The sequence below is a fragment of the Chionomys nivalis genome, chromosome 20, assembly GCF_950005125.1.
Source record: "Chionomys nivalis chromosome 20, mChiNiv1.1, whole genome shotgun sequence".
NCBI classification, from domain to species: domain Eukaryota; kingdom Metazoa; phylum Chordata; class Mammalia; order Rodentia; family Cricetidae; genus Chionomys; species Chionomys nivalis.
Window position 1 is genome coordinate 49,758,593 of NC_080105.1, and position 26,101 is coordinate 49,784,693.

The 26,101-nt window shown below is 45.7% G+C and overlaps 1 protein-coding gene across 10 annotated transcripts in view; it reads right to left on the minus strand.

The window, feature by feature from the left end:
• Window positions 1-26,101, minus strand: part of Slc20a2 (solute carrier family 20 member 2) — a 91,765-nt gene that overhangs the window by 31,263 nt on the left and 34,401 nt on the right. For 2 of the 10 annotated variants that reach the window (XM_057752127.1, XM_057752124.1), the window contains exon 2: window positions 18,610-18,829. The exons of 5 other annotated variants lie outside the window; for them this stretch is intronic. The gene's annotated coding sequence lies outside the window, so the exon portion shown is untranslated. Of the gene's footprint in view, window positions 1-563; window positions 583-1,116; window positions 1,172-18,609; window positions 18,830-24,296; window positions 24,882-26,101 lie in introns of those variants that run through there. 3 more of the 10 variants (XM_057752126.1, XM_057752125.1, XM_057752129.1) reach the window with 3 other exon arrangements.

The window sequence follows — 26,101 nt, forward strand, 5'->3', positions numbered from 1 at the left end:
GCTGTCTTCTACTTTCGGATCAAGCTGTGAATTCTCCACTCTTGGAGAATTCCTGCTGCCATGTCTTTGTGCCATCACCATGGACTCTAACCCTCTAATAAGCCCAATTAAATGCAATCACGGTGTTTTCCACAGCAAACTGGAACATAACTAACACAGTGCCTGATGACTCCACCCCTCCCCGCCAGGAACAAACCCTCTCCCCAACAGCCCCCACGGCTCCCCCCCCCCCCCCGCTCTGTTTAGGAATCTGCTCCATTGTGACACTCAGGATGCTGTCCTGATCCTGCAGAAGAGCACCCCTTCCTCTAGCCCCTAAAAAATCCAACTATCACCTAATTCATTCATTCACTCACTCACTCATTCACCCCTTCATTGTTCATCCATCCGTTAGGAGGTGTGGCCTGTGCTCTCCCACTAGAAGACAGAGACCTCCATTGCTGCAACTCCAGGATGTAGTAAATGTTCATTTTACCACTGAATGGACAGAGAAAACAGCGAGGAAGTGGAGAGACAAGCTTTGCTCTGTCCTCCCAGGAGAGGAGACACTACGAGAAACACACCTGGGCAGGGCTGGAGCGTTATCTGTTAAAATACTGTCAAGGGATCAGATTTGCTTTTGTTCTGTGTGCTGGGAGGCACAAACAGTGGAGCCCAACAGTGTGCTCTTTCCTAAGTGCTCATTGCATTGGTCAGAATGACGAAGGCTCATCTCACACGCCGTGTGTGCTTGGGTCAATCACCAGTTAGGCATTGGTGGGAGAAAAGAGAACACAAATTCTTTAATATACAGTTTGATTATGGCAGTATAAAAAGTTAACATAAGAAGAGCAAAAAGAGGCCTGAGAATGTAGCTCATTGGTAGCATTCTTGCTTAGCACAAATGAGACCCGGTTAAATCCCTAGCATGGAGGCAGGGGAGGTTAAAAGGTAACACACACTAACTGATATTAGCGGTACAATCTATGAACTTTCCTTTCCAAAATGTATTTTGTGGTTACATGCTTCTCAAATAAGAAAATAACATATAATAAATAAGCCTACAAACATATTGAGCTGTATGTATAAAATGCAATAGCTATAAAATTAAGAAAAATACATACTGATATATCCTACCATAGTTTAAGATGGTTATTCGATGTAGGTTCTATGTGAGACAAATGGAAGGCTGCTTTCAAGGCAGAAGATAACATTTTATGAAGGAGAGAGAGTTTATAAATATGATTAGTATTAATATGTAGATGAAAATCGAAATAGATTTTGGGTGGCACTGGAGTTATGGCTCGTGGTTAAGGGCACCTGTTGCTCTACCAGAGGACCTGAGTTCTGTTACTAGGACCTACATTAGGTGTCTGTGAGCCACCTGCAACTCCAGCTTCAGGCTGTCTAACGCCCTCTTCTGGCTTCTGTGAGAACCTGAAATACATACACACACACACACACACACACACAACAACAAAACCGGGACCACTGCTCTTTCTCTTAAAACACTTTTTTTTAAAGTGAAACCTTGCCTTCTATCTCGGGCAGGCTATAATCCAGCGAGTCTTTGCAGGGCATCTCCTTCGTTAGCAATACAGTATGACAGAAATGGTGGCTACCGCACAGCTGGGGTTGTCAGCACGGTGGCGGAAACAGACGTAAGAAATGATTCCACGCTGCTGACTAGTACCGCAGGAGAACATGGAGTATGTCCTTGTCTGGGGCAGGGAAGGCCTTATGCGATCCCGGCAGGGTAAATGACCTCTGCGACCGTGGGAGGCATTTATTCCAGTCAGTTCTCAAGGTGGGAAGGACAGCAGGTTGGGGCAGGCAAGGATGAGGGAAAACCTGATGACAACTGAGCGGGGCCACTTTAAAGTATATATGTATATACACATGTACATATGTACGCAAGAACACATATACAGATAGACATATGTATGTTTACATATTTATTTATTTATTTATGATTATAAGTGCACATACCAGGGAGGGTCAGGAGGGGGTCAGAGGTCAACCAGTCTGAGTCTCTACTTTGTGGATCCCAGGGACCACACATAGGTCACCAGGCTTAGGGACAAGTAACTTTACTTGCTGCTGAGTCATCTTGCCAGTCCAAACACAGGACTTTTAAAAAGACCATCCTGGCCCTGGTGTGGAGGACAACCTGCTCGGGAGACAAGTGTCAATGTGGGCAGAAAACTCTGTGCTACTGTGTGCTGAAGCCGACCATACGGATGCTGCATTAGAACGCGGGCAGATAAAGGGAAAGAGGCAGCCTCATTCACAGCCCTGGGCTAAGAGAGGCTGGAACGAAAAACAACTAAGTGGCTTTCTCCCTTGTTGGGTGGTTTCTTTTCAGTGACAGGAGAGGGGTTGGTGACAGGCTTTCCTGGACATGCTGCACAAAGAAGTAAATCACCAGAACATTGGAGAGAGTAGCTGGTGACATGCCAAATGGCTGTCCTTTGCTTTGTTTGGGTGGGAAATTAGTCATTTTTTATGTTACATTTGACACCAATTCCAGCCCAGAGATTCCCTTTTCTACTGAGGTTTCTTATGCCCACTACCGTCAAGATTTTACTATGACTTCACCTTCGTGTTCATGCCCTAACCATTGTACTCATGGCCAGTAAGTGCTGGGCTGAGAAGAAGGAATCGCCACTCTTTCGTAATCTAAACAATCTCTCTCATCTTCAAGATACTTTGTATCTATAAGGACAAGCAAAACACTTTGCATTTTCCCCTTTCCCGTTATTTATTTTTATTAAGCTCAGGTGAAACAAAACAAAATGTACAAATAAACACACAACGGACTGGCGAGATTCCTCAGTGGTTAAGAGTCTACATTGGGTTTGCAGAATACACAAGTTTGGTTCCCTGCACGCTTGTCAGGTAGCTCAAGACTGCCTGTAGCACCAGCTCTGGAGGATCCCACGCCCTCTTCTGGACCCCTCGGGTACTACACTCAAGCACATAAACTTACATGCAAATATACACACACACAATTCAAAACAAACCTTATAAGAAATAACCCCACAATCTGGAGCACAGGAGAAGATGGTAAGGCTTCTTTAACTGAGACCCTGATGAGCCAGATGATGCCACGCAGACAGCCAAATATTAACTTTCTAAGAATTATAGATGTCCAAGTTCAAAGCAGTAGAGATCTGCTGAGGTATTACATAAGAGGGAACTGTTGGCAGGAAAGCAGAATTGTGAAGATCAGTAAACACTGACTCATCCAATAAATGATGCTGAGAGAACTCAGCACTGGCTATCTGGAAGGGGAAAAGCTAGACTCAGGGGCTGGATGGCGGCTCAGCAACCAAGAGCACTGTTTGTTCTCCAGAAAACTCAGGTTCAACTCTTAACATCCACATTTGCCTCACAATTGTAACTCCAGGCCCAGGGGACCTGATGCCTTTTTTGGCCTTCGAGGGCACTGCATAAATGTCATGCACACAGAATAAATTCTTTAAAAAGAAATTCTTTATTCCTTAGCTGACATCAAAACAAATGAGTTTTAAAAGTAAAAACTGAACTCTAAAGAGACTAAGAAAAGATACAACTAGATATTTATTTAATAGTGGAATAGGGAGGCTTAGATATGAAGTAAAGGCAATTTATAAAAAGAACCGACAGTGGAGTTTATAAAAAGAAGATGGAGAAAGAGATATCTTTTTAAAAATGATTTTTTTATATGTATGAGTGCTTTGCCTGCATGTATGTAAGTGAAGACAAACATTCTCAGGCTGTTTTTGGACAGACTCACATCTATTTTAAAACAGGAATGTGAAGGAATTGTGGCCCCAAGCACATTTATGGAAAACAAGGTTTGGGTAAGAAGGTCCTTGCCGTGGAGTACTACGATGTTGGGACCAACTGGAGTCCTGGCCTTCAGCTTCTCTTCCCTGCTAGAGCCTTCTAATTGAAGTTACTAAAAGCTGTGCCTTGCCTAGAGGATCAGAGGCTGAGACTTTCACCTGTTGGCCATTGACTGCAGGATATTTAAGCCTCCATGGTGCTATTAAAGAAGGGCTTTGTACCAGTGATTGGAGGTCCGTGTGTCAGTCTGTCTCTGCGTGTGTTTCCTCAACCTCCAACCCCTTGCCCGAAGCTCACAAACTGGATTCTAGCGAATAGTGCACAGACAGGGGTGGGGGAGTGGGGGGGTGCGCAGCACTACGAGAGGTTTTTGTAGTTTATATGTGCACACACACACACATTATTTTATTTTTAAGACAGGATCTCACTATACAGTGCTGGTTGGCCTGGAATTCACTATGTAGACCAGATTGGTCTTGAATGCTGGGATTTAGGAGTGAGCCGCCCTACCTAGCTTTTATTTCATTATTTGGGTTTTCGAGACAGGGTTGCTCTGTGCAGTACTGGCTGGTCTGGAACTCACTCTGTAGACCAGACTGTCCCTGAACTCATAGAGATCTGCCTGCCTCTGCCTCCTGAGTGCCGGGGATGAAAGGCGTGCGCCATCACTACGCATCCAACTTTTATTTTTTTTTTAATACTTGCATAGATACATATATACACTATTTTTTTAAGTTCTTTTTTTGAGTTATGGTCTTCTGTCTCCTAAGCTGGCCTCAAGCTCACTGTGTGCCAAGGGGACCTTGGGCTTGTGACCCTCTTGAAGACTGGGCGTCACAGCTGTGCATCGCAGCGTGGTAGCTGCAGTTCTCGAGTACCGGCCCTCTACCTCCTACTTTCCACCAAGTTTACCGTCGTCTCTGAAAGGTCATGGGCTTCACTCGGTTAAAGCTTTCTTTCAAAGATAGGTTCCCCTGTAGAGGACCCTTAACTGATCTCCCAATTTCCTTTCAATAAAGCCCCAAAAACATCACATCCACTCCCTAAAAGCTACCTACTTTCCCCAAAAGCTGAAACTGAATCTTGCATTTTGACACTTCAGATGAAGAGAGGTTCCTACCTCTTCAACGGTGTGATGTATTGTCCAATGACTCTGTCACAAATGGTGACTCAGACTCCCCAAACACAAAAATTACTAGCTTTTCCTAGTAAATGAAATAAAATGAAACATTCATGTTTGGCATCTTCATAGAGCGGCGCAGCAGCAGAAAGTGTCTCTTTTTAGCATTTCAGCGCAGACCCTGTCCTGAGGAGTTTCTAGTCACATCACTCTTGAACGGCACAAGCCAGCGTCCACGTCACACTCCAGAATCCTTGACAGTCACGGGCAGGGAAAGGCGGCACGTGGAACCTAGCACTTGGGAGGCTGAGGTAGGAGGATAACGAATTTGAGAGCATCTCGGGCTACTTAGTAAGTTCAAGATTTTTTTTTTTTTTTTTTTTTTTTTGGATTTTCGAGACAGGATTTCTCTGTAGCTTTTTGGTTCCTGTCCTGGAACTAGCTCTTCTAGACCAGGCTGGCCTCGAACTCACAGAGATCCGCCTGCCTCTGCCTCCCGAGTGCTGGGATTAAAGGCGTGTGCCACCACCGCCCGGCTGTAAGTTCAAGATTTGTGCAGGCTACATAGGCAACCTGTCTTGGAAAGTCAAACCCTGGGGCTGGAGGGAAGGTGTGGGGGTCAGGAGCACTTGGTGCGCTTGTGTGGTTCGGTCCCCAGCACCCACAGGTGCCTTGCAACCATCAGCGACTCCAGTTTCAGGGGATCTGAAGACCTTTTCTGACTTTCATGGGCACTGTGCACATACATGATACATATACACACATGAAGGCAAGATATGCATGCACATATAATAAATAAATCTAAAATAAATATTTAAAAAGTCAAAACCAAACCAAAATGCCCTTAAAATGTAACTGTATAATTGCGAAAGTAAGAATGGAAGTCACTGGACACTTCTGAGAGAGTTTTGGGGTGTTGTGTGTGTTGTTGTGTGTGTGTATGGTATGCACACAAGTCTGTATGTGTGCCTGTGGAGGTCAGAGGTTGACATGAGGTGTCTTCTTTAATGGCTTTCTGCAATATTAAAAAAATCTTTTTATTATAATAATTATTTTATGTGTATGAGTGTTTTGTCTGTGCACCATTTTTCTGTGCTCCTGGTACCCAGGGAGACCAGAAGAGTGCGTTGGATACACTGGGACCGGAGTTACAGAGCATTGTGAGCTACTGTGTGGTGATGGGAATCTAACCCTGGTCCTCTGGAAGAGTAGTCCATGTTTTAACCACAGAGCCATCTCTCCAGCCCCTCTACCACTAGTTTGTTTTTTGAGGCAGGGTCACTGAACCTGGAGATGGACTGGTTGGCTAGCAAACCCATGGGATCCTTTTTTCTCGACCTCCATGCCCACCCAGAGAGTGGGTTACATATGTATGCCTCCCTGCCCAGTTCTTCATGTGAGCGCTGGGGACTGAGCTTCGATTCTCACATCTGTACTGCTTTGTTTCACAAACGCCATCTCCTCCCCCAAACATTGTTAAAACAGCATATTTACAAACATGCAAAGCAGTCAGGGGAACACAGGAGCCTGAAGAGGGGTTTTGATAGAAGCAGAACTAAGGAAGAAAGCAAGAATGGATGGCAGAGAGGAGAAAGAAGGGCAGGATAATCAAGTCAAATGCAAGACGAGACTGGGGCACAGGGAACACAGAGGCAAAGGACACAGCAAAAACAGGAAGATGGAATGTTTCCTCGGCGGGAGCCAAGAATATGAATAGCCTAAGGATGGAGATGAAAGATGGCACCTGGCACTGGAGGTGGAGATCTGGAGAGGGTGGGAGGGACAGTTTGCTGACATTGTGCCACTTCTTTCCTCTCCCAGGCTGTAAAAGGGAACATTTGTCTCTTCTACGGGGAAGGGGAAGAGCACAGGTTCTGCTGGCAGGACTCCATCCCCATTCCTGTCTGGTTAGCTACTGGTTACACCGCTCTGGCAACTCATCTCCGTGACTAGCTGGGGAAGCGGGGAGACTGTGCATAACCACCGAGGGCTCGCAAGGCAGAAACCAGAGCATGGCAACGGTTAGAGCCATTAGCAAGTAGGAAAACAGCTAGTTCAACCAAGGACCATGTTTGAAGCAACGGCGTCAAGAGGCAAAGAGAGAAACAATTTAGAGGACGCATTAACACACACTATGAATCCGGTTCCCAGGAGAGCGAGGCAACAGCTGCTGCTGGGTCAGGTCTCGACTTCCTCCCAGCAAAAGGTTCTGTCTTGTATTAATTGCTTTGCTGTGATAAAACACCACGACCCAAAGTGGCTGCTACTACCACTTCCTCCTCCTCCTCCTCCTCCTCCTCCTCCTCCTCCTCCTCCTCCTCCTCCTCCTCCTCCTCTTCTTCTTCTTCATTATTATTATTATTATTTATTATTATCATTATTCTGTTAGTAATGGCAGAGGACCTTGGCTGACTCACATGCATATTCTAAGCCAGTTTGGTCTTCTATAAAATGTGGTTGACGATAACACTCATGTCTCTTACAAAATCAGTGTGAAGCTGAACCTAACAATATAAAGTATTTTGTAATTGTGGAATGCTTCAAGCAGCTTGAAGGAAATGACTTCACTAAAGACAAAGGAAAGAGGATAAGGATACAAACCCTTCCAGCAAGGCCTTTCTCATTCAGTGCCTCTCCGTGCCCTGCCCCAGCCCTGTGGGAGTCTCGAGGTTTTCTGAGGATTCCAAATCCCTCTAGAAAAGCCCTCCTCCTACAGTTTCAAACCCTGGCTTCTTCTTTGGCTGAGGAGTGACACATACGCTGTAAGGGACAGGGACTTCCTGGGGTTGGGGTGGGGTGAAAGGAAGTAAAGAGAAAGATTTAAGAAAACAGTTGCTAAAGGGCCCTAAGGGGAAAAATTACTCAAGATGGTGGAGTCCTAGCTGGGGCACAGTTCCAAGCCAGCCAGCCAGGGATACGTACTGAGACCCTGTCTCAGAAACAGGAGAAGACAGGAGAGCCGCAGAGGTAGACAGCCGGCAGCTCCTTCCAGAGCAAAGCAAGTGCTGACCAGACACCCAGCCGGCTCATCTCAGGGGGGGTCTAGCGAAGGGGCATGATGACACCTGTCCGCACGGGAAACATTGGCTTCAATTTTAAGTCTGGTAGCAATTACACACTGCACATTTTTCAAAACTCAAAGTATACACTTAAATTTGATGCGCTTTATTGTATATAAATTAAAACTAATCCAATATAATCCAGGTCACACAAAGTAGACCTTCTGGCAGTTTTTCTTTCCCACACGTAGCTATTACCCACTCCCTAGACCTCTACGCCCAACGAACATAGAACAATTCTTCCGATGCCATGAAAGGGAGCTGCTTCCATAGACGGCTGGCCAGTTAGGGATGGGAGACAGCGCACGAGGAGCTGCGGTTTGATTCTCAGCACCTGCGTAAAAAGCTAGGCGTGATGGCTCATGCTTATAACCCCAGCACTGGAGGGCAGAGACAGGAGGCTTCCGGGGAGGAGGCTAGCCAGTCAAGTCTGATTGCTGAGCTCAGGTTCCAGTGAGAGACCTTGTTTCAAAAGCCAAGGAACATGGGGCATGGTGGCACATGCCTTTAATTCTAGCACTCAGGAGTCAGGCAAGAATATCTTTGTGGGTTCAAGGTCAGCCTGGTCTATATAGCAAGTGCTAGGGGTAGCCAGGCCTACAGAGTGAGACCCTGTCTAAACATATATACACACACACACACAAATTAAAAAACAGGACCAATAGAAAGTCCCCTGAATTGGACTCTGGCTTCCACATTCACACACCACCACTACCACCACCACCACTACCACCAAAATAAAAAATTAAAAACAGCTAGTCCAACCACCAAGGAGCAAGTCTGAAGCAATGGCATCAAGAGGCAAAGAGAATCTATTTAGAGTACATCTTACACACACTTTATGAACCCCGTTCCCAGGAGAGCGAGGAGACAGCTGCTGGGCCAGGCCTCAACTTCCTCCAGCCATGGGCTCTGTCCTGTATTAGTTACTTTGCTGTTATAAAACATGACCCAAAGTGACTTACAAAGGAAGTGTTTATTTCGGCTTATGATCCCAGAGGGGTGAGAGTCTAATTTGATGTTAGGGGTGGAGATCAGGGTGAGTCCGCAGGAGCGGGAAACTGAGAAATCCCATCTTTTACCGTAAATACGCAGCAGCCAGTGCGAACTGGAAATGAAATCTGAAAGCCCATCCCATCCCACGACCGACTTCTTCCAGCAAGGCCCCACCTCCTATACTTCCGCAAATGGCATCACGGAGACTAAATGTCCAAACACCTGAAGCTACAGGAGCCGTCTCTCACTCAGACAACTGCATCCTCCCTGGGGAAAGAGCGGCCTTTCCATGACGGTACATCACTGCTGCTTGTAAGAACCCTGAAGGCGCAATCCCAGTTCATCAGCGTTTACATGCAGCAGGAAGACATTCCCAAGGTACAACAGATGGAAGCTATTTTAAACCTGGGCCTGTGAGTCCTAACGCCAAGAGCTATGTGGAGGTCACCGAAGAGCCTGAGATGGGCGTGTTGGGATAAACTTATCGCCCTGACGGGTGACTCCGGCATCAATTCTAAAGCTAGTTCTGGGAAGCTACCCGCTGCTCATCTGTGCTATAACTCAAAGGTCTGGAACGCTGTCACCCAGAATCCCAATCAGAAATGCTGCAGAAAGTTCAAAGAAATTAGCAGTTTTTGTGGGGAAGGGAGATTGAGGTGGTCAGAACAAGAGCTTTAAAAAAATACCTTGTATTTTTATCAATCTTTTGAGAAATTCACATTTGTATACGATGTAGTTTGGTCATATTCACCCTCCGCTCCACTATATATAGCTCCTGCTGGATTATGGCCACCACCCATTCCCTGTCATAGTTGTGTCTTTTTGTTTTTATAATCCACCGTGTCCTCTCTGTGCTGCCCATATCTACATGGACATGGGCCATCCCATGGAGCATGGTCAGCCTACTACCAAGGACCACACTCAGGAGGCAAACTGCCCCTGCTTTATGATGGAACTCCTCCCTGCTCCACAATGGAGCTCCTCTCCGCCCTATGATGGAGCTCCTCCCAGATCCATGATGGAACTCCTCCCCACTCTAAGATGGAACTCCTATGATGGAACTCCTCCCCTCTCCATGATGGAACTCCTCCCCGCTCCACAATGGAGCTCCTCCCCGCTCCACGATGGAGCTCCTCCCCACTCCACAATGGAGCTCCTCCCAGATCCATGATGGAACTCCTCCCTGCTCCACAAAGGAATGCTGACTGGCTCGAGTTTGTGCAGGGGACCCCTGCTACCATTAGTTGATGAGAGCAGTATCCTGTCAGGTTCAGAAGACACTGCTTTGCCCTGGCCTCCTGAACCTCTGGCTCTGACAGTCTTTTGGTCCTCTGGGCGTGGAGGGGAAGCAATGTGATACAGATGGTCCATTTATAGGTAAGCACTCCACAGATACTTGTTCACTGCATTCTGATTGGTTGAAAATTTTTGTGTTAACTACCATCTGCATACAAAGGAATCTTTCTGATTAAGAGTATCTATGGGTACAGAGATGAAAATTTAGAAGGCAGCTTGATGCTAGGTCCATATAGCAAAAGACATAAACACATCTTAGAGTCCTTCGTGCCCTGGAGTTTTACTTTTAAGGGCATCTGTCACTCTGGTGGCTGAGGACGTAGAGCAAGGCCCTCCAGCCTTGGGTGTCTTTTTCTAGGTGCTGCTTTATAGGGTTTGTCTACACTCAGTTACATGGGATCCTCCTTTCAAGTCCTCCCTTTATCTCCCTTGTGTTTCTTTTGAGGTTTGGCCACTCAGGCTCAACTGAATAAAAAGTCCCACCAGTGCCAAGTTCTCTGCAGGTGTTTTTCACTGAAGTATCTGAGGTTAATGTTTACACCAAATAGCTCGTAACCAGGCATTTATTCCCGTCCTGGCTCCTAGAGCTGGAGAATCTCAGGACACTGGAGTATGAGAGAACTCTAGAAGCTGCCTAGTCCAGTGTTTGCCGTCCTGAAGACAGGGCTGGCAAGAGAAAGTAATCTTAAATAACGAATCCCTGAGCGCACCACCTAGTACCGAGTCAACGTCACAGCAGGAGAAAACTCAAATGAACAGATACAAGGAACCTACTTAGTGGAGTTCCTGGCTGACACTCGTCAGCCCTTCCTGGTGACAGTATTCCATCTGGGGTACTGATGGCCCCTGGGGGCCTAGAAACGGTAGAGCTGAGGCTGGGGAGAGAACAGGAAGAATATGGGCCACGAAGAATGCGGCCAAGGCTTTGTCCTTGGAAGTTATCAAGGTTACTTGATCCCTCAGAGCCTTGTTCAACTCTGTAATTCTACATCAACCAGAGACCACAGGATTGGAAAGAGGCAGTTTGGCCTAGAACTGGGAACCACAAGATTGCTTTGTGGGGAGAGGTGGGTGGAGATTTCTGACCCTTTCCCAAGCAGAGCAAAGCAGGGTCTCTGATTCTACAGAACATGAACCAACTTACTTTTGTTCCATCTCAAGTTTCCACTTCAGAGCCCGGGGCTCTGCCTTCCTCCAGCCTCACCCAGGCACATTCCTGCTTTATTCCTCTCTCTCTCTCTTACAGTATTTGCTACTGGCATCTTGGTTTCTTTCTAGCGCCTAGTTTTTGTTGTTATTGTTGTTATTTAGATGACTCCGACATGGCCTTTTCCCCTCTGGGAAAGCATTGTATAAATCTAACCTGATCTCTCTCTCTCTCTCTCTCTGAACATATACACACATATACGGAGATCCACCGGAGGTGCAGGGATTAAAGGCATGTGCCATCATGCCTAGCCAAGCAGTTTTTAAAGGATAAAAAAACAAACAGCAGAGATAATTAAAATGGGATAAATATAAGGAGTTAAGGTGAGATGGCTGAAGAAGAAAGAAGTTAGCAGGTGTTGTGTGAGTCCCACGGAGACTAGCCTTACAAAGGTAAAAGAAAGGGTAGCAGGCTTCTTCTTTTATAGATACCTGACAGAAGCTGGAATGACGATATGGTGGGCTATTATAAAAGAGCTTTGATTTTTGTATTGTCACTTTGAATTCATAACTCAGTGGATCTATATGAAAGTTATTGCCACTAAAGACGTGTTACCAACTCAAATCTGAGGAAACTGTAGCAGACACAAGCGGCAATTTTTCATCTAAGAGAAACTCCAGCTGGGCAGGTGGTAATGGAGGCTGTGTACCCTGAAACCAACTCCCACTGAAAGGGTGGAATTATCTGTAGTGGAGGTTTACAAACTGAGGACCATGGTCGCAGAGTATTTTAGGTACAAGGCTGTTGGAAAGCAAAGGACAAGAACAAATAGCAGAGCTTTACGTATTCATTCCCATTTTAAGATAGAAAAGGGTCCTATGTATTTCCCCACTTTGCACTGTCTGTGTGTACTGGAGGTAGAAACCCTGGGCCTGGGTTGTTTTATATAAAAAATATATTTTTGTGAGCAAATAAATCACTTATCGCATGAAACTTTTATCAAGCAGCAGGCCTGGGATGGCTCGTTCTAATTTTGTGCCTGAAGTGTTGGACTACTGGCCAGGATCCAAGAACTATGTTGAGTACTATCCTCCCAGCTACAGTTTAAAATGGAACCTCGTATATAAATAGATATCTTGGATCTCACATATCTGTTTGCTAATTCTGTTCTGATGGGTTGGGGGCTCAATAAAAATACTGATGGTACTTACACAGTTTTGATTCTGGGGCTGTTGGGGGAAGGATCAGTGCTTAAGAGTACTTCCTGCTTTATCAGAAAACTGGTGTTGGGACCCAGCACCCATGCTGCCTGGGATTTCAGCTTCTGCTTCTAGCCTCTGTGTGTACCCTCACAGACACACACACAGAGGCACAGAGACAGAGACACAGATACACAGACACATGGACAAAGACACACACAGATATACAGACATACACAGAGACACACACACAAATACACAGAGACACACAGACAGACACATCGACAGAGATACACAGACACAGACATACAAATAGAGACACAGAAACAATTTGATTTCTGAGACAACCACATATTTTTCTCTACTAATTCAACACAAAGTAAACAGAGTTGATAAGTGATTATCTCTATTTCTCATTCAGTTTATAGCTCGTTTCTTGCTCTCACTCCTGTGATTTTTTTTCCTCTTTATAAATGGTTTCTTCTTTATTTTTTTACACATATGGGCATTTCATCTATATATATGTCTGTGCACCAAGTGCATCCAGTGACTATAGAGGTCAGAAGAGGGTGTTGGATCTGGAGTTACGGACGGTTGCGAGCTGACATGTAGGTGCTGGGAATTGAACCCAGGTCTTCTAGAAGAGCAGCCAGTGTTCTTAAGCACTGAGCTATCTCTCCAGCCCATTCCTGAGACTCTTGAGCACAGTTTGCTGGGCAGCAGGACAAGTAAGAGAGGACAAACAATTATGATATTCAGGCAGTGTCTTCCTCTTTAGTACGAAAGAGTCTGGCCAAGTTTCAGAAGCACTTCATTAGAAGTCTGGGATTTTCATCAAATCTTACTAATAATGTGCCAAATTAGCAGTGCAAACAGCCTAAGCAAGACAATAATTGTGTAATATTGTTTGTTTGACTGAAGAGCCAGGTGGAAATTTAGTAGTTCTTTATTTCTTCCACAGAGAGTACCCAAATGGGTATCTTTTTACTAAATTAAGAAACCATAAGAACTTGTTTGATAGCACCTTCAAGGAAACATGGACCTAACACAACAGCTGGAAACATAAAAGAGATCAAACAATTTATAAGATTTCTTTGAAGATCATTTCTTCACTTTGCAAGGATGCCGACACTTGACACATGATCAAGAACTAGCTCCCTGGCTTCTTCTTCCCTTTGGCTGACTTGGAAGGGAGGGCGCTCTGATGAAAATATAATTAGAAAGTAACCAGATAGATATAAGTGACATTTTCATAACATCTTATGTAAGTTCGAAAAGGAAATATATAATTACTTTGTTTTATTATTGCCTACACCAGACCATTTGTCCAAGTGTGAGCCAGGAGCTCAGTATCCTGGGTCACCTTCTCAGCCTGAACTACATCATTATTTCTTTTTTTTTTCTTTTTTTTTTTTTTTTTTTTGGTTTTTCGAGACAGGGTTTCTCTGTAGTTTTTGGAGCCTGTCCTGGAACTAGCTCTGTAGACCAGGCTGGTCTCGAACTCCCAGAGATCCGCCTGCCTCTGCCTCCCGAGTGCTGGGATTAAAGGCGTGCGCCACCACCGCCCGGCTCATCATTATTTCTTGTAAGGCAAGCCTGCCGACAATGAATTCTCAGTCTGTACTGTTTGGACACCTTATTTTTGCCATTTTCAATTTTGAAGGGCAGTTTTGCTGGCTATGGGTCCTTTCTGTCACCTTGCTGCCTGCCTTTGGCCTCAGCATTTTTGAAACTATGACCAGTTCCCAACTGCAGCTCTGCTGTGTTATGGTTGCCTTTCTCTCAGTCCTTTCAAGATTTTTTTCTCTTGCTTTCAGTCTTGTGATTATCACATGTGTGGATGTAGATCTGTGTTATCCAAATTGGAGTTTGTCAAGCTTCTTGGATGTATTGACCAGTATTTTTCATCAAATGTAAAAAAAAGTTACCAATTATTTTTGAAAATTTTGAGTTTTCTGCCCCTCTCCTTTGTCCTGTACGCAGGTGTGCGTGCATCTGAAATATTTATGAGGACATCATTTCACTGGCAGGAGGCAGTGAGCAAGGGTGATTGGGGCGAAGGTGGCCTATGCTATCGAGAAGGCAGCGTCCTGGTGAAGCCCAAACTTAGTGCGCGCTCTCTCTCTCTCTCTCTCTCTCTCTCTCTCTCTCTCTCTCTCTCTCTCTCTCTCTGTTCTAGAACTCTGCCAGGCCGACTATGCTAGCTGACCAGTGAATTGTGGGAATCGCTTGCCTGCCCCTCCCATCACTGGGATTTCAGGTACATGCTATGACACCTGTTTTTTGTTTTTTGTTTTTTGTTTTTTTTAATGTAAGATCTGAGTTGGGGATGCCATGTTTGCAAGGCCTGTGCTTTAATAACTGGGCCCCTCCTACTTTAGATGTTATTACTGCTGTATTTCATGGTGGTTCATATTTCTCGGTCGTGGACGTCAATTTTTCTTCATTATTTCTTTTTATTCTGCCTAAATTCCATTGCTCTATTGTCGAATTCACTGAATGTTCTTCCAGCTTAAGCTCACCAGAGACTCCCTCTGATTAAACTGTCCATTTGATAACTGCACTTTTCAATGCCTCAATTATGGCTGATTGCGTCTATCACAGAACCTACTGACTTAATAAGGCCTCAGTGTACCATTCAACAGTACACGCAACTGTCATCACACTCCCGTGTCTTTATTGGTAAAACTAAAATCCTTTACCCATTAGGCAACTCTCAGCCCTCTTCCCCCAGTCCCTCACGATCAACACTTCACGGGCTGCCTCTAGGAATCTCACGGCCCAAGTGTTTCTCATGAGCGGCCAGAGAGTGAGCACTTGCCCTGTTGTGACTGGCTCCGAGCTGTGCACTTGGTAAGGCCAAGCTCTTTCCTGGTCACCACAGTGTCTTCAGAGCTCGTCTGCGTTGTAGCACACGGCAGACTGAAGAATACGTCACTGTATGTGGATACCAATTAATTTATCTATTCACCTGACAAGAGATGTTTGGGCTGCTTTGCCAATACTCCTGCTATTAAAATGGGCAGACAAATGCTTCTTTGATACCAGGCTCTCGTATACCTAGGCATGAACTGCTGGGTTATCTAACGGCTCTATTTTTAAATTTTTGAGAAACTGCCACCCTGTCTTCTAGCAGCCCCTCTTCAATGGTCCCCAGTTGGTGGCACTGTTTGGTAAGCTTGGGAGGCCTGGCCTCGCTGGAGAAGAATGCCACTGGGGATGGGCTCTGAGGCCGTGAGTCATTCCTAGTCCATTCTCCCTGCCATGGTGTAGGGCCTCAGCCCTCAGTTTCCAGCTGCAGCCATCAAGATAGCTCTGTCACCGTGGACTCTTAATGCTCGGAATTGTAAGCCCAAATAGAAACCTTTCTCCTCTAAGTTGTGCTCAGTTATGGTGTTTTATCACAGTAATAGGAAAGTAACTAACAAATACAGGTATCTATCCTGTGTGTGTGCATGCGCACACACGGCAAGTCACTGCTGCCCTGTCTTTAAAAGAGATACATAATTTTACTTAGTTTTTAAAAACATACATATAGTGATTAATTGTAAAGTCTTGTACAGTTTTGAAGCCCCCTCAAAAAGTTAAAAACTGGCCCTTTCAGATAATATATATATATAATTGTATTATATATTGTAACCAAGGCTCCCACTTCACATTAGCCTACTGTTGTTTGGGGGCTTTTTTGTGTATTTGGCTGAACTACTTCTGTGAAATTGCCTCCCATTGTCACCTCTGTTCAGTTTCTGTCCTATCTTTAGATCTCCTGTGGGACATCAGAATGCACCACCCTTAAAGACTTGCTTAGAACCTGTGAGAGAGCTGTTTCCTCTGAGATTCAAGCATTCCACCCTGCAGGGGAGCTTCTTAAGCAGGAAGGCAAAGAACTCAAAATAGCTTCAGGAAGTCCCCCAAACTTACTAGATTCACTAGGTTCCTCCCTCCCAGAATAAGCAGTAAAGATGCCCGAGGATCACTCTCAGACTAGCCAAGCACTAAAGACAGCTCCCTGGAGGAGATTTACACCAATCTGGTCACTTCTAAGCTGCTGAGCTGCCTGCAGACCTGTGCAGTGTGTTACAGGTTCCCAGCTTTGTGAGCTGTCTGTCACCTATGCTGCCATGGGCTTTGGCCATGCAGCTGTCTCTGAGTCATTTCTGTTCCTATAAGTAAGCCCCCATCCGAATTCTTATAAGTAACCCCAATCAAACTCATTGGCTCCCCCAGTTGGACTTTGGTGGACTCCGTATTTGGGGTGAGCTGAGTAGATGTGTATGTAGTGTCTTCCCAGGAAAAATCTTGTCACACAACACTACGCTCTTAACCAATTAAACTTTCACCCTTTGCCATAGTATATGATTCACAGATGGCTCTCAAGGCCTGAATACAAAGGGCCATACAGAGCTGGAGAGTTGGTTCAGAGATTAGGACACTGTTGCTGTTTCAGAGGACCCATGTTTGATTCCCAGGGCCCAAGGGCTAACAACCATCTGGAACTCCAGTTCTGGCCTCTGTGGGCACCAGGCTCGCACGTGGTGCACAGAAACACATGCAGGTTAAACACCGAAACACATAGAACATAAATAAATAAATCTTAAAAAAAATTCAAAGGCAGCACAGTGGTGTTCTTTGGGGGTGGACTGTAATCCATCGATGGGATAGCCCTGAAAATCTGTGTGTGTAAAAATTTACAATATATATATATATACACACCAGGGAGGGAATTTCCTATATGCAAATTAAAAAGAAAAAGTGGTCAGTGTTTGTTCGTAGAAAGAGACTTCTGAACCTGTGCTACTTGTAAGAGGTGGATTCAGTTCCTCACTGATTCCTAGAAGTGAAGACAGTGAGGTCAAACTCTCACGCTTGATTGTAGGTTAGGCTCTGGGTCATTCTTCTTTAAGTAAAATTCTAGGTTAATTTGTTACTTGCAAGTCTAGCAGATCACTATGACTTTAAAGAATAAGGAAAGCTCAGAGGATGTAATAAATAGAGGAGAGGGCGGAAACAGGCCGGGCAGAAAGGCGTTTGGCTGGGTGTCCTTCCCTCTCAGCCCCCAGCTCTGGCCAGAAGGCGTGGTGGGGGAAGCGTGGGGGGGAGGCGGGCAGGGGGCGGGGGGGCGGGTATAGAGCAACACAGCATTCAAGCCCTTCTCTCTCCCTGCTCCAGTTGCTGCTTTAACTTCAGATCAGGTCTACAGTAAAGGCCTTAGTACGAGCCGCGCTTGGCGGGAACCCCTAACCATAGGCATGCGCATCACAGCCATGGCTGTGTCTTCTGCTTTTGGTTGTCGGAGCAAGGCAAAAAGAGACAAAACTCAAACGAACAGATGAACAAGAAAAACACCCAAAAAGGCCAGCTTGATCCTTAAACAGATTCACTCTCCTCCTCCACCTCCCACAAAGCTGCCTCTTTTCACTAAGAGCTCCCAGGCAGGCTCGGCCACTCCATCAATTTTGAAGAGGTAAAATGATTTGTTTTCTTTCTTTCTTCCCTCCTTCCTTCCTAATTTTTTTTTGTTTTGTTTTGAGCTACTGAACTTACAAACAATCGTCTTATCAAAATGTAAACACCTTTCAATGCCTCTCAATGTGTCATTTCATCAAGTTGTGTCTGCAGACACAGGAGAGCTTTGTTGAAAGTGCCTGGGAGGACAACCCTGTCCTCGGGACTGCCCTTGGTGATGCTCCTAGCAGCAAAGGCAGAAACCCTTGGGAGAAGTAGCGCTCTCTGAAAGTGCTGTGACTTTGGTACATGCCGAGGAGCCACAGTTCAACACTTCGGAAACAGTGCTAGGAGACCTGATTCTACTCTTACCTTTTAGTGTTGCCGCTTGGCACATTTCCTGAGGCTCGCTGCTCGTGGTTCCACCACTTCTGACTTTAATCCTCACCCTGCACCATGGTTCTATGCCAAATTTAAATGGATAACCTTATAACAGGACTCCTATTTTGTCTGGTTTAAAAATACGCTGGGTCCCACCTTCTTGCTGTTGCGCTCCATCTGTCGCTGCATGTGACACCCTGGTCCGTGTGAGACGGGACTGGAGGTCACTTCACAGCCACAGCAGCAGCGAGTTTAGACTCTTGCTAATTAGCTCTCATGTTGCAGAAGGAGCAGGACTACACTTGCTCAGTCGCTGCCGCATACCCATTAGCGTGGGGTAGGCCTCTGCCCCGGGCTCAGCATCTCAAGTCTCTGCCTTAAAACGTAGGTTGAGAAGTTGAGGGAGAGTAAGGATGGGTATATGGGAGGATTTGGAGGGAAGGAGGGAGGGAGGGAGGGAGGGAGGGAGGGAGGGAGGGAGGGAGGGAGGGAGGGAGGGAGGGAGGAAGGGAGGAGAAAGGAGAAATACTGTAATTAAATTATAACCTCGAATATAAAATTTTTTAAGAAGGTCAAAATTTCCATTATGAAAACATATGTATTTATAGAAAAGAAAACGATGAAAAGTCTTTCCAGCCATCATTGAAGCTTTGTCAGCTGGGTGAGGCGCTACTTACATAAGGTCCTAAGAGGCCACTGCCAAATCAAATCAAACAACAGAGGTTGTCTAGACATGCTACGATCTGTATAACCACAGAGGTTAGGTATAGAGTAAGGGACTGGCGGGGAGGGGAGGCTCCCCCGGGGAAGAGTAAATAGAATATAGACTTAGGGAGAGACGGGGGAAACTGGAGTAGGAGAATGAAGCAGGGAAGAGGAGGGAAGAACAGAGGGAGAGGGACAGTTAGCACTAAAGACCATGGGGGGGGGGAATCATATAGAAACCTACTACAGTAGACGCTTTTTAAAATATATACGTATATGAAGGAAATCTAAATGGAGTCACCAAAAAACAGGGGAGACAAAGCCCCAACTAGGTATCGCTCTCCCCCAAGTAAACCTCCAATGACAGAAAGTTGTTGGCCAAAGAGGTGCCATGGAAACCACCAAACAACCCGGGCTATTGCCGAGGTTACTGACTGCTCCCCACAAACTGATGGTAAGGCCCTATTGATAAAGACAGCACTTTCCTATCTCACTGAACACAGAGAAGTTAAGTTGATGCCTACAAACTCTTCGGTCTACAACAGTTACCCAACCATATGATATGCTGGTGGCACAAATGTGGGAGCCACCAACCATCACCTGCTTGGACTTAAGGTCCGCCTCATGAGATGGAGCCCAAGCCTGACACTGCGCGGGTGGCCAAGGATCTGAGACTATGGTGGCACAAACATTGCGGGAGCCACCAACCACCATCTGCTTGGAATTAAGGTCCGCCTCAAGAGATGAAACCCAAGCTGACACTGCACAGGTACCCAAGAATCTGAGACTAGGCAGGCCACGGACCTAGAGAAAAACCAAATACTATGGCTCTGTTAAAGATAAATAGCAATAAAAGGACTGCTAATGACATTCGGCTATACCCATAAATCAGTGTCTCACCCAGCCATCACCGAGAAGCTTCCTCCAGCAGTAGGTGGGAACCAGCACAGAGGCTCACAACTGGACAGTGTGCAGAGAGCCAAAGACCTAACACGCGATCCTAAAATGGGATCTCTTACTGGGTATATGAACCACAGGTAAGGGAGGGCCCTATGCCCCAATGTAAAAGCCCAATGCAAGAAGAACTCAGCAGTATTTTTATGGATTTTTTTGTCTTATTGTGCTTTGTTTTGACACTTCAAAAATCTTTCTAGTTTTGCTTGTATGCCATTGTTTCCTTTTTTTTTTTTGCTTTTATGTATTTGTGTGTATGCATGCACATTTCTTATGGGTTTTTTTTCGTGTGTGCGTGCATGTGTTTCTTGTGTTTTTCTTTCTTTCCTTCTTTCTTTTTTTTAAAAAGCTTTGTTTTTTTAAAAAGAGAGAGAAAAAGAAGGCATGGAGTTGGGTGGATGCAGAGGTGGGGAGGGGCTGGAAGGAGATGGGGAGGGGAAACTGACCACAACACATTGTATGAAAAAGTTATTTTCAATTTAAAAAGTTGACTAGAGATAACTATTATTAATAATAATTACATCATTATAATATTTTGTACATAGCATTCCTTTTCCATATACATATAACAGGACTGGCACCCATGTGAACTCACAGGGCCTGCAGAGGTTCAAGCCAGACAGTGTCCTACTGCTAAGAGGGGGAAGTGGACATGAGATCCCATCGCTAACCAAGAAGCTATCTCCAACATTATCTATATCTATACCTATATATTGTATATTGCTGTGGATAATGCTCTTGTACACTGTAAAAATTTGTCACTCATGTTGGTTTAATAAAACAGTGACTGGCCAGTTTGAGGCAAGAAGTATAGGCGGGTCGACCAGACTAGGAGAATTCTGGGAAGAGGAAAGGCAGAGTCAGTACTAGCCAGGTGCAGAGGAAGCAAGATGAGAAAAGGTACCAAGCCTCATGGCTAAACATAGACAAGAATTATAGCTTAATTTAAATTATAAGAGCTAGTTAGTAATAAACATGAGCAATAGGCCAAACAGTTTATAGTTAATATAAGCCTCTGTGTGTTTTACTGGGACTGCACAACCAGGCAGGAAGGAAACTTCCGTCTACAGGACATGCCCTCACAGAGCCCTTTTTTCTTTATAATCGTGAGAAGCTCTGACTGTCTTAAAAGCAAAATGTCACAGAGAGTCTAGGTTTACTCACTACACATGGAACATCACTAGTTCATATGCTACATGGTTTCATGTTACTGCGTGTTATTACAGATTAATCTTTATATTATTGTTTTGTAGTATTTTTTAATTAATAGGTAACTCTTTCATTTTCTAATAATAAGTAAAAAGTTTTCTCCCACCAGGCATGGTGGCACACCTTTAATCCCAGCACTCAGGAGGCAGAGATAGTTAGGCCTCTGAGTTTAAGGCCAGACTGGTCTACAGAGCAAGTTCCAGAACAGCCAGGGCCTCACAGAGAAACCCAATGCAGACAGTTTTCCCCAAGCCTCTTTCTTCAAGTTTAGTCCTTTGGTGAACAAGTCTGAGGAGATGAGGCTTATTCAAACCACACAGATAGTTTTATTTTTAATGGCACATACACGAACTGGCTTTAAGCTGGTTTCTGAAACAACTTTATTTTTCCAAGAAAGAAATACTAAAGAAAAGAAGACTATGCAGTAACCTCTCTTTGTACAGAAATGGAAATAACCTTCCTTTGAGGAAGTCAGGCACGATTGGACCAGACCTGGAGACACACTTGGTAATCATCACTGCACCTGGCTGCACCCTGGCTCCAATAACAGCCCTTTGACTTCTATCATTAAGAGCATAATGACACGGTGGATTTTTTTTAACCTACTGAATATGCAGTTACTGAGACTTCACGGGTTTTACGGAGACTATTAGGGCTCATCCAGGACGCTAGAAACCAGTTCTTTCTGACTTCTGGATTGGTGTGCACTTCTATCTTGGTGTGCACCACTATGTTCCTAGGGTTTCATATGCTCTGAAACTGACACAGATGTACAAAACCAAACAAAACAACTTTTGCAGCTTGATGTCTGAGGCTTTTCCAACTATAACAGGAGCCCAACAGGAGTAAGTCTATCAATATACATACTTCTGCCTCTGCCCCGCTATGTCCCCCACAGCGAGAAGTAGGGCTGAGTTAAAGCTGTCTTTACTTATCCTTTTCACTTTAAGGACATTATAATGTTCCGAAATATGTGATTAATTATATCTAGAAAAGCCAAAGATTGTACCTACCCTCTTTCAAGTGCTAAAATACTAAGGCCACAGTTCCCTGACTCGGGAATGTTCTTTTGGCTATGGCAGTGTTGCTCATCTGATATTTTTAAAGCAGAACTGAAAAGCATGCCCTCACAAAGCCCTTTCTCCATCACAGCCACGAAAAGCCTTTAGGGCTAGACAAGGTGTAACAGACAATCTCAAAAGCTCACTTTCAACCAAAGACAGCTCCCACAAGCAAAGACCGCAAAGGAGGATGTAAGAAAGGGAAAAGAAATCACTAAATTAGGACGCATTTCCATGACCTAAAGAGCCAGGGGAACAGCGAAAGGGGCTGTTAGGAGACATTAACTGACTCGGGCAGCGTACAAATTGCTACTTGCTCGAGTTTACAGAACTCACGAAATTCAAGAGGGCAGAGCCCAGGTGGCTTTGGACATATCAACTGGATAATTCAACTCTGAGTGGCACCTACATATACCAGTGGATTACTTGCTACGCAAAGGAGTGCCAAGCTGCAACGAGCCCCTATCCAGTAGAGAGGCACGGTGCATCACACTGTGCTTGTATCCCCTTCAAGTCTTTCTATGGGGCCGTCTACTTCTGCAGAGGGAATTCCCCACAGCATGATAGTTTTCTCTTCTGGTGGAGGTAGAAGTGGGGGAAAACTAGTCAAAGTCACGCCTTGCCCACACCACCTCTCCTCTGAGAGGTTTCAGGAAGACAGTGACTGATCTAGTCGGCAGCCTGTGGCATGGTGACCATGGGCTAGCATTCAGGTGGCTGTGAAGAAGACACTGGGCGGGGAGGGTAAATCTGTTTAGTTGCACCGCTAAACCCACTGCGATCCATCCGACAGCACCTACCACCTCTCTCATCTTATTCTTTGTATCCTCATTTAAAACTGCTGCCTGCAACTGCAGAGGCGGCTCGGCAACTACCCTTGCTGCTCCTCTAGAGGACCCGAATTCTGTTCCTAGCACCCACATTAGGCTGCTCACACCCACCAGGAACTCCAGCTCTGGGGGATCAGATAACCCTCTTCCAGACTCCATGGGCACCTGCATAGACATGACATACATTCTCTCTCTCTCTCTCTCTCTCTCTCTCTCTCTCTCTCTCTCTCTCACACACACACACACATACACACAAACAAACAAACAAACAAACAAATAAATCTTAACAAAAACAGCCTGGTATTATCACGGTGAGGATATACTTCAGTGAAAGAGCTCTTGCTCTTAGCACGGTGTGAGGCCCTGGGTTCCATTTCTAGTACAGCAACCAAAACCCCAAACAAACAGAAAACAAAGATAGGCACTGACTTAATTACTGAATTCAGAAAAGTTAATACAGTATTTTCCAGGTTAAATATTAATGACCAAAAGCAATTCAGAGCCAAGTCAGGGTTAGAAAGGTCATTATCTCCTGACATCAGAGATAATATTTAAAAATTGTAAATAAATATAAAGTCAGGTTTCTATTACTCCAGAGAGAAAAGTTTACGTTTTTCAGCATCCTTGTTCCTCTTCCTGTGGTACTTTTCTTCCTAATACATCATGGAGTAGACATCAGAATTGCTTTAGAGAATTGTTAAAACAGAGCCCTGGATTCCAGCCTCACCACTTCCAAATCAATAAGTCTGAGCGGGCCAGAGAACCTGTATTCCCCATCACTTCCGAATCAATAGGTCTGGGTGGCCTGAGAACCTGTATTCCCCATCACTTCCGAATCAATAGGTCTGGGTGGCCTGAGAACCTGTATTCCCCACCACTTCTGAATCAATAGGTCTGGGTGGGCCTGAGAACCTGTATTCCCGACCACTTCTGAACCAACAGGTCTGGGTGGGCCTGAGAACCTGTATTCCCGACTACTTCCGAATCAATAGGTCTGGGCGGGCCCGAGAACCTGTATTCCCGAAGTGTTCCCAGGCGGTACTGAAGTTGGCAGGTGGCAACCACACCGCGGCAATCACTGTACCTGAACCTTTATGTTCCCAAGGGCAGCAGTGCCAGCTGCTCTTCACCGTCCTTTGGATCGACGCACAAATGTATCTGAACGAAAATGCAAGAGTCCCTCGGGGGGGTTTCCTCCCTTCCAGGCTAAACAACAGAAGTCCTCTAACCTCTTCTTATCGTAGCTATCATTTCCAACTCTTGGCTCCTTTTTCTTTTCTCCTGAAGTTCTTTGTTGAATGTCCCCAAGTTTCTTTCTGATGTAGAGCCATAAACAAGACCCAGAACTCGAGTCAGCGACCTGCCAGGGCAAATGACTCAGAAGCAACCCTGCGCACACATTCACGGGTCTTTGGTCGCCAACGCTGCCCTGTTAGCGCTCCTTGTCACGTGCTCCTGACTCGCCGGGAGCTTCAGTGGTGTGGCACAGACCTTAAGAACACTGATCTTCTGAGAAACCAGATTGATGCCACAGCGCAGCGTTCGAAGACAGAACGGGGCCTGGTGACCCCACGGAGAGAATACAGAACCTGGAACTCAAGGTCAGATTTCCAAGTCTAAACAGTTTAACAGGGGAGCCTGCTTTGACCGTCACACTAGATCTGAAGCCACCACCCAACAATAGCTTCAAGTGATGGGAGACGTCAATGCCTCCTTTGGTGGCAGTGATAAGGACTGGGGGTGGACAATGGGGCTCTGGGCCACCGAGAGCAAAGCTGCACCAGGACACAAACGCCCGTCCCAATCCTGTGCTGCAAGTGGCCAGAGAAACGGACGCTACCGTGCCCTCAAAACACCCATGCTCTCAGTTCCCACTTCTCCCTTTTCACATTGTCTTTCTGCCAATTTGTTTACTGCATGTCAGGGCCCCCGTTTCTGGCACCGCCGAGCTTTAGCGCGTGAGCTCTTTGCACTATGCTCTCTTTGTGTATTGTGTGCACTGTGGAGGTGCTCAGCACATAACAACAGCAGTCCCAGTATTTCCCAGAAACATCAGCATTCTTCCGGGCCGTCCGGCAGCTATTGACTGGAGTCGATGTGCACAACTGGAGGCTCCGCTCTGCCCGTTCTCCTTTCATTTTAGACAAGACAGTTGAAACTAGGCACACCACATTTTTCTGCCAAATCGCCTTTTCAAAGAGAATGTTCCAGGATGTAATCACCGAGCAAAGACAACCTGTTGTAGAATGCAGTTGCCCACAACCAGGCAGACAAGCTGCTGCTTGATTAAAGCCCTGATGTGGGGTCTGGAGAGGTGACTCAGACGGTGAGTGCTTGCGAGTACTGGGGGTCCTGGATGCTATTCACATCCCCGCATGAACCAACCAACCAGCTACACAAACAGAGAGCACGTGAATGAAGGGGAGCCAGACCAAAGGCTGCTGCTAAGCTCCTCAAGGCTCTGGAGTAGAAGGCTGTAATTAAAGGAACTGCGGAGTAAACCTACTGCCTCAGCACAGCAAGATTTAAGGCAAGGAGGAAGGTAAGAGGGCAGGCAGCCAGTGGGAGCAGATCCCACAGACCTCCGGGCAGACCTGGAGTGGAGGGGCAGCAAGGCAGGCACGTTCCAGCTGGGCTCTTCCTGCAGTATGGAGACAGCCCATGTTGCTTAGCATGCGACCTCCCATGTGTTGCCACAGAGTTGAGCTCACTGTAATCTGTTGCATTCAAAGTCACAACTACTCAACATAACTAATTCCACTCATGAGGAATCTCTGACAAGTGGCCCTTCATGGGACACCAAGAATACACACCCAGTACTGAAAAGAATCATGGGAGCAGCCACCACCCGAGCCCCCAGTACCACCAGTTGCATAGTCCCACGTTGAA